Genomic DNA, 9,207 nt, shown 5'->3' with positions numbered 1-9,207 from the left:
CCAGCCGACACTAGGCTTGGAGACTAGGCTACGCCAAGGGTAAGAGGGCTTTTTATTTAAGGTCCACTCTCCCATATCTTTCTTGGAGGTGAACGTACATGTGGAACCAGAGTGGCATTGTCTCCTCCCTCCATATGCTTATCTTATCGACGCCTCCAAGTCTTGTTTGAGGGAGTGGAGATAGCGTTGGCAATCCCTGATGTGCACTTGGCTTGCCAAGAAACATTTGATCGTCATACTTCACTAGATGAGATTGGTAGCGAAAGTGAATGAGGTGTTTTTTTTTTTTTTTAAGTCCTAATATCTACTACGAATACTCTGGGAGTTAATAAGGTCCATGCCTCGCCCTCCCTGGAGTTTAGAAAGACATCATCATCATCATCATCAGACGTCTGGCTATGGTAGAAACACCCAACATGTTACCAAGGTAGATAGGGGCGAAGGTAAGCCTCCAGCTACCTCTTAAAAACAGATGACGTTACGTAATGAGGAAGAGAGTGGTTCTCAGATGGAAGCTAACAATAAATATTGGTATATAGATGATATAGATTACATAGATTGGTTTATAGATTCTAATGCGATTGAATGATAAATTGCAAAGATCGTGTCGCTATGTGTTAATGTGTCTATGACGATGTGGCTCGTGAGTGGAAACTTACATAAGGGTGCTAGGATAGGATAGGTTTACAGAAGGATGAGGTATATGTAACAACCCCAGCTTGTCTAATTGTCGTCAAGGGCCGTCAATATATGTGTGTGAGGGTGTATGTCGTCATAGAATTTATCCGTAAACTCTAAGGAAAGTGTTCAAGATCGTACATTTAGTGTTCTATTCCTTGACGCGTACGGTAGCCTTCATGGCCCTGGCAGTCGATGGGCTAAAAGCATTACTAATAACCTGACGAACTTGTCATTGCTTTTCCTGGGCTCGCTATCTTTAGCGGGTCACTGAAGAAGAATGCCCCAGCACTTGACGAACTTGTCATTGCTTTCCTGGGCCCGCTAGCTTTAGCGGGTCGCTGAAGAAGAATGCCCCAGCTTGTCTTGCCTCGTCGGCGGGAGCTCGGAGACGAGCCGGGGGAATAAGCCTTGTCGTGATTTAGGTAACGGGTCATGTAACACTCCTCACAGCTACCCAGGGATACCAACATGAGAGGTGGGTGAGTGAGTGGGCTTGACGCAGGGCCAGACTGCGAAGCGTAAATATGAGGCGAAGACTTTTTTCCCCCCTTCCTCCACCTCCTTCAGACTTGCTTGTTTTTTGTAGTTCAGTTCTGCTAAGAATATATATATATATATATATATATATTTTTTTTTTTTGAGTTTTTACTTGATGACTTCCATAGATTACATGTATGATTACTTCCATAGATTGCATGTTTTTGATCACTTTTCCGTAGGTTGCCCAAGTGTTGGTTACTGTCATACATCACAGTTCTTGATTACTTTGAAGCGATTGCATCTGTTGATTGCGTGCGTAGATATTCAATCATCTTCGTTGATTACGCTCATAGATTGCTTATGTCGATTACATAGCATCTGGTCTTCCAGTGTATCGCAAGACCTGTTTTCAGTATGTCAACATTCTGTTTCACAAATTCTCGTTTCCTGTTTACTGTTGTTGTTGTTGTCACTTAAGTCGATTTGAAAAACAGTTACCAAAAATCTGGAAGCGTTTTCTCCATCTAGCAGTTACCAGAATACCCACAGAGTACAATTATGATCTTGGTTAGGTATTCGTGTTTGCTTACTCCAGTCCTGGTATGCGTGATACATATACTTTTTTGTTATATACATAAGCAGAGCAAGATCAGCTCTGATGTATACATTGGGGAATTACGTTACTTCGTTTGAGGATAACTTACCGTATTACTCTGTATATCATTACGATTTATGTGTGACGGGTGGCGAGTTTTCGCACCCGTGTTGTTGCCCCCTTCTCTTCCGCGTACGTGTGTGCCATGTCTTTACTCCTGTGTATTTATGCACAAACACACATCCCAGCCCAAGCTCTGTGTGTGTGTGTGTGTGTGTGTGTGTGTGTGTGTGAGAGAGAGAGAGAGAGCGCGCGTGCGCTTGCATTGTTCAACGATTTCTTGCTTGCCTTCTTACACTGTTGAGGTAACGTTTCTGAGAATTCAGGTAGGATTAACAGGAGCTGGGCACATCGCCTGGCGACTGGGTGTCGTCTCTTGGTTACGTTACTAAACACGGTCCCGTATGGCCGTGTTCATACTGCAGACAGCACATAAGAAAAGTCGAGATTGGTTGCCATAAACCCAGTCAGGGGGTCGAGAGAGTATGTTTTGAATATGTTAAGGTATACTACATTGGCGGTTTATAAGTTCCACGGGAAGTATGTTAGTTAGATAGCAATGCCAGGCAGGGTTCGAATCCTGCACATCGCAGTTGGTTCACAGCCGACCCAGATGTTCATCTTTCCCCAGATGGTTTGGTCGATAAATTGATACTTGGCGTAGGATGGTTATATATATATATATATATATATATATATATATATATATATATATATATATATATATATATATTAATACTATTCACCATTTCCCGCGTTAGCGAGGTAGCGTTAAGGACAGAGGACTGAGCCTTTGAGGGAATATCCTCATTTGGCCCCCCTTTTCTGTTCCTTCCTTTGGAAAATTAAAAACGAGAGGGGAGGATTTCCTGCCACTCGCTCCCTCCCCTTTTAGTCGCCTTCTACGACACGCAGGGAATACGTGGGAAGTATTCTTTCTTCCCTAACCCCAGGGATAATAACAGTAAGAAACTCATAATGCTGAATTAGCTGTGTGTGTGTGTGTGTGTGTGTGTGTGTGTGTGTGTGTGTGTATTACATAAGTCAACAGTAGGTTCAGTGTGTACACCTTCGATATCATCACAGGTAAAGGGGGGGGCAGGTGATGGAGGTCAGGCAGGCTTGATTGACGGCCCTCACGTACGTTACAGCGGGGAAATCCAGGGTTCCGCCCCCCGTGCATTGCTCCCAGACCTGCTGCTGGCCATTATACGTCGAGGGGCCCATTGTCTGGTGTGGACCACTGCTGCAGGAGTCGTTATTATACTACTACGCGCGCAGCCACACCAGCGTGAATTGGTCTCTCGCGCGACGTAAGCCATTTACCACCAGCTCGGGGGCTTGCTTGTCTTTTTAAAAGTGTATGTGATCATTGAATGCTTGTGCTGCGAGTGTGTATCATTCGCCTCCCAGGGGGCCATGTGGACAGCGTTTACGTCATGCTTAGCTCGGAGCTCAAATATATGTGAGATTATAGGCATAAGCGAGGGTCACCTGCGCGACCAAGCTCTAGCAGTCGCGTCTTTGTGTCTGATATACATCAGACGCGACTGCGCGTCGTAGGAGGTGACTAAAAGGGGAGGGAGCGGCAGGGTGGTGGGGGTGCTAGAAATCCTCCTCCCCTCTCGTTTTTTTAATTTTCTAAAAGAAGGAGCAGAGAAGGGGGGCCCAAGTGAGGATATTCCCTCAAAGGTTCAGTTCTTCTGTTCTCAACGCTACCTCGCTAACGCGGGAAGTGGCGAATAGTATAAAAAAAAAAAGATGTTTGTAGACCATTCTTGAATGGGTGTCGCGAATATTTTTATCTTGCTTTCATTTGGTATTCGAGGGAAGTTTCAATTTCTTTGTGTGGAAATGAGATAGATTTATTTATTATTTCCGTATGGAAATGAGATAGATTTATTTATTATTTCCGTATTAGAAACGCTAATTCATCCCACACCAACTTCATAGCTGAGCTCACCCTACACACACACACACACACACACACACACACACACACGCACACACACACACACACACACACACACACACACACACACACACACACACACACACAAGAGGAGTAAAAGACGTTTATTTATTTACATTTATTCCCGACCAGAATATTTATCCGGAGGAGGTTTTGAAGTCCCCCTGCTTGTCCATTGCCCGCAGCGTTTACAATGTACTTTACTTCGGGTTTGTATCAGTCGCCATTACGAATACCACTGTGACCTCGTCAACATCCCTCGTCAAGAATTATTACAACATCGTGTTTTTATTTTTTTGATGACGTTCTTAACACGAAAGATGTTCTCCCTCTTTGTGGAATTATCTGTACAGTACGAGGAGTGGGTTGGTCTCCCGTGGGATCCCTATCTTTTTTTACTCTGTGCTTTCAGGTGCACGTGCACATGGTCGTGTTTTTTTTTGCGCTCACGTGCGCTCTTCGTGTATGTGTTCGTTGTGGTTGTGTGTGTGTGTACCTGCCAGTGTTGGCTCAGTGTGGAGGCACATGAAGGACGATCTTCATTTACGCAGCGAACAGTTCTCACGGCGAGCATTTGCTCAGCGAACAGTTTTCACGCCGAACAGTTTCCACAGCAAACAATTTCCACAGCAAACAGTTTTCACAGCGAACAGTTTTCACGGCGGACGGTAGCAGCACAGCCGTTGTTATCCGATCAACTTTGCTGGGCCTGGCGTGGTCTTCGCGCGATGCATGTTACTGTTACTGGAGGTCATAAATCTCTCAACCCAGATGTGTCCTGACGGTCATAACCAAAACCCCTTAGTTCGCTGCTCCTCCTCCCCCCACCGTAATCTGGGCACATATTGTAATCCACGACTTTCAAAATCGCTTCTGTCTCGCCAGAGGTGTGTGTGTGTGTGTGTGTGTCACTCTCTAAAGTGGACTGTGTTTATCGCAGGAACGAGGCTGCGCTCCAAAGTGTATATTGGATAGCTTTTGGAAGAGCCCCCAGAGCTGTGATTATGTTGTGTATCTGATTCTGTTTCCCTCCCTCTCCTCTCCTCTCCTCTCTCCTCTCTCCTCCTCCCGCGCGTCGTGTGCATCATGACGGGGGTTCAGTAGCGTAGGAAAATGGCCTATGACATGGCGACTGTTTCCCGTCATTGATGGTATTGTATATACACGGATTTATACAGTAGTTATCCCGGTGCAGTATATATATATATATATATATATATATATATATATATATATATATATATATATATATATATATAGAGAGAGAGAGAGAGAGAGAGAGAGAGAGAGAGAGAGAATGTTACATAGATATTTAACAAATACTTTTTTCTTACGCTAAATGAATGGTGGATATTTGGGAAGAGCTACGATATAGGGCACTCAAAACGTAGGCAGTGTAAGTTTGGAACATTGTATGATAGGATATAGGTTAAGAGACAGAGCCGTCACACGCATGGAACACACACACACTCTCTCTCTCTCTCTCTCTCTCTCTCTCTCTCTCTCTCTCTCTCTCTCTCTCGTTCCAGCGGCGGGGTTTCGATCCCGTGGCTTGCTCGCCCTTTCCTCACAGCTTTGGTTCCCATACTTCAGGTATGGTCTGTGTTGCCTTCCTACCTGCCGATATATATACCCTCTTCCCATTTGACTACTTGTGTCACCCGCTCGTACAGGGTGCGGTGTGTTCGGACTTCGGTGCTGTATCTTCCAGTGTGGGTCAGACAACACACGCTGGAGATACGTCATTTCTTTCTCGACATTCTTGTGTTCTTGTCCCTTTAAGGCGACGTCTTCCCTGTAGACCCTCTACTGTCTTGGCTCGTAGTTCGCAACTCCAGCGCAAGTGACCGAGTCTCTCTTACATCCTGGTGGTCCTCAGAGATGCCGGCTCGTAGCCTTGGTGATGATATTTCCATGTCTCCTTCCTTGAAAACAGGCACGATGTTTTCCCTCTCCCCGTGCTGTGGGAATGGCTGGTCCATCAACGTTTTCGTGGGCAACTCAGGTGACAGGTCGATGTGTGCGTACACACACTCTGATGATTATAATCATATACGTCCAGATTTCGTCGCGACCCTGAGCCTTATGTGGATCTGTCTTTTTTAAGTCCTTAAACACTCCGTACGTTGTGTGTGTGTGTGTGTGTGTGTGTGTGTGTGTGTGTGTGTGACTTAGGTGCCTTTGTGTATGTGATTCTGCAAATGGGGGTATGTGTACATTTATATTTGTGTGTAGTTGTGTGCGTTTTTTTTTCTCTTGACTTCATTGAACTGTGTTTGTGCATGGACATGTGCGTTTGTGACTGAGTATTCACATGTTGTGTAGGTTTGTCTGTGTGTCTGTATGCGTGTACCTGTGAGCGTGTTTTTGTGTCACATGCTCGTTTTTACGTCCTTATCCTCAACCACCACTGCCGCTGCCACTGACTACTGATATCACCACCACTACCACCACTACCACCACCCACCACCACCACCACTACCCTGGTGCATATCATCACTCCCTTTCCCAACCATCATTTATCCTCCTTTTATAAAGTAACCGCCCAAACCAGGGACTCGAACCCGGGCCCCTTTGGGTTAAAAGCCTAATGCTCCTACCGACTGAGCACCCGGGGCCCACAAAAAGGTGTGGGGTTCACCCGGGTACCTTTAAGCCTGACACACCATAAATCCCCAAACCACCACCCCCCCGCTGTCACCTCCTTCTCTCCACACCCACCCAAACATCCCACTCCCCGATCCACCATACAGAGCTCCCCCCACCCCCCAAAAACACCACCCCACACTTCCCCCAGTCCCTTTCCAACCGCCCCTTTGCGCCCCCCGACACTTCTCATCCCCACTTTCCACCACACAAAACAAAAACACACCCCCCACACACACATCAACACACACACCCCACCCCAACACACCCCCCACATTACCACAAACACCCCCACCACACCACATTTTTCCACCCCCACACACCTCCAAAACCAAAAACTTTTTTCCCTTGCTGGCTGGTTTGTTTTTGTTTTCAAATGCAAATCTTGGGGGAAATTTGGAGTCTTGTAGATCCCTGGGAGTGGTAATGACAGGGGAGGGAACCATAGAACTGAAGTGACCCAAACAGGGTCTGGGGGGGGCCAAGACCCTTGGAGGTTGAGGGGTGTTTGGGGAAAGAGAGGTTACTGTGTAAAAAAGGGAAATGGGGGTATGTTGGATGGTACAGTAGTCCCGACGGTGTTGCTGTGGATGCGAGGCGTAGGCCGTACGTAGAAAGAGTACGTAAGAGTTGGAGAGGTGATGTTTGAGGACAGTATATGGTGTGAGGAGAGAGTTGATCTTGAAAGAAATGATAGGGCATTGTGTGGTAGAAAGGTGAGCTGATGAGGATGCTCTGAAAATGGCTTCGACTCAGAGAGAATGAGGAAGAAGAGCTGACTTAGAGGGTATACGTGTCAGAAGTGGAGGCGTTAAGGAGAAGGGAGAGAAAGACTTGTCGATGTAAAGATGGAGTGAAAGATGTTTTGAGTGATTGGGACCTGAGCATGCAGGAGGGTGCAAGGCGTGCACGGGATAGAGGAAATTGGAGGGATGTATTATATAGGGGGCAACGTGCTGTAAGTTGGTTGAACCAGAAAGGTCTTTGGGGCTTGGCTGTGGATTGTAGATCTAGTTTTGATGCATTATACATTACAACTACATAATGGGTGGGAGCACATAAGGCCATTCTTCGTCGCTTCCTGGTGCTACCGCCTTGAGCAGCCAGGCAGCTCATTGGTTGCCGATGGTGGGCTACATACATTAAATTCATCTTCCGTTCATAAAGAAACCGCCCGAACAGGGACTCGAACCCTGGACCCTTAGGTTAAAAGCCTAATGCTCTACCGACTGAGCTATCCGGGCTACATGCAAGTGTGAGGTTCACCCTGGTACCATTAAACGCTGCCACGCCATCATCACCACCACCACCGCTGCTGTCACCTCCATCTCTCCACACCCAGCACAACATACCACTCACGATCCACCATACAGAGCGCACCACCCCACCAAAACACCACTCCCACACATCACCAGTACCTCCAACCAGCACACTGCGCACCAGACACTTCTCATACACCACATACTACTACCATAGCACACACACACACACACACACACACACACACACACACACACACACACACACACACACACACACACACACACACACACACACACCGGCCACACTCCTCATCCACTACACACTACCATCACCACACTTTCCACCCACCACACACCTCCATCACCAACTTCTCATGCTGGCTGGTTGTGTGTTTGTGTTCGAATGCACAGATCGTGGAGGAATTGGAGTCTGCTAGATACCTGGGAGTGGTAATGACAGCGGATGGAACCATAGAAGCTGAAGTGAGCCACAGGGTGCGTGAGGGGGGCCAAGATCCTGGATGAGTTGAGGGGTGTGTGTGGAAAGAGAGGTTACTGTGTATAAGGGTAAATGTGGGTATGTTAGATGGTACAGTAGTCCCGACGGTGTTGTGTGGATGAGAGGCGTATTCCGTACGTAGAGAGAGTATGTAAGGGTTGGAGAGGTGATGTTTGAGGACAGTATATGGTGTGAGGAGAGAGTTGATCTTGAAAGAAATGATAGGGCATTGTGTGGTAGAAAGGTGAGCTGATGAGGATGCTCTGAAAATGGCTTCGACCCAGAGAGAATGAGGAAGAAGAGCTGACTTAGAGGGTATACGTGTCAGAAGTGGAGGCGTTAAGGAGAAGGGAGAGAAAGACTTGTCGATGTAAGGATGGAGTGAAAGATGTTTTGAGTGATTGGGACCTGAGCATGCAGGAGGGTGCAAGGCGTGCACGGGATAGAGGAAATTGGAGGGATGTATTATATAGGGGGCAACGTGCTGTAAGTTGGTTGCACCAGAAAGGTCTTTGGGGCTTGGCTGTGGCTTGTAGATCTAGTTTTGATGCATTATACATTACAACTACGTAATGGGTGGGAGCACATGAGGCCATTCTTCGTCGCTTCCTGGTGCTACCGCCTTGAGTAGCAAGGCAGCTCCTTGGTTGCCGACGGTGGGCTACATACATTAAATTCATCTTCCGTTCATAAAGTAACCGCCCGAACAGGGACTCGAACCCTGGACCCTTAGGTTAAAAGCCTAATGCTCTACCGACTGAGCTATCCGGGCTACATGCAAGTGTGAGGTTCACCCTGGTACCATTACACGCTGCCACGCCATCATCACCACCACCACCGCTGCTGTCACCTCCATCTCTCCACACCCAGCACAACATACCACTCACGTTCCACCATACAGAGCTCACCACACCACCAAAACACCACTCCCACCCATCACCAGTACCTCCAACCAGCACACTGCGCACCAGACACTTCTCATACACCACATACTACTACCATCGCACACACA

The 9,207-nt window shown here is 47.1% G+C and overlaps 2 non-coding genes across 2 annotated transcripts; both read right to left on the bottom strand.

Moving 5' to 3' along the window:
- Nucleotides 1–7,605: 7,605 nt before the first annotated feature.
- On the bottom strand, nucleotides 7,606–7,678 carry TRNAK-UUU (transfer RNA lysine (anticodon UUU)). Its single transcript has one exon. It is a non-coding gene; the product is annotated as a tRNA-Lys (tRNA).
- A 1,216-nt stretch (nucleotides 7,679–8,894) lies between these two features.
- Nucleotides 8,895–8,967, bottom strand: TRNAK-UUU (transfer RNA lysine (anticodon UUU)). Its single transcript has one exon. It is a non-coding gene; the product is annotated as a tRNA-Lys (tRNA).
- Nucleotides 8,968–9,207: the final 240 nt, after the last annotated feature.

The sequence above is a fragment of the Panulirus ornatus genome, chromosome 32, assembly GCF_036320965.1.
Source record: "Panulirus ornatus isolate Po-2019 chromosome 32, ASM3632096v1, whole genome shotgun sequence".
NCBI lineage: Eukaryota > Metazoa > Arthropoda > Malacostraca > Decapoda > Palinuridae > Panulirus > Panulirus ornatus.
The sequence above is the reverse complement of the archived record's forward strand: the minus strand, read 5'-3'. Positions and strand labels throughout refer to the sequence as shown.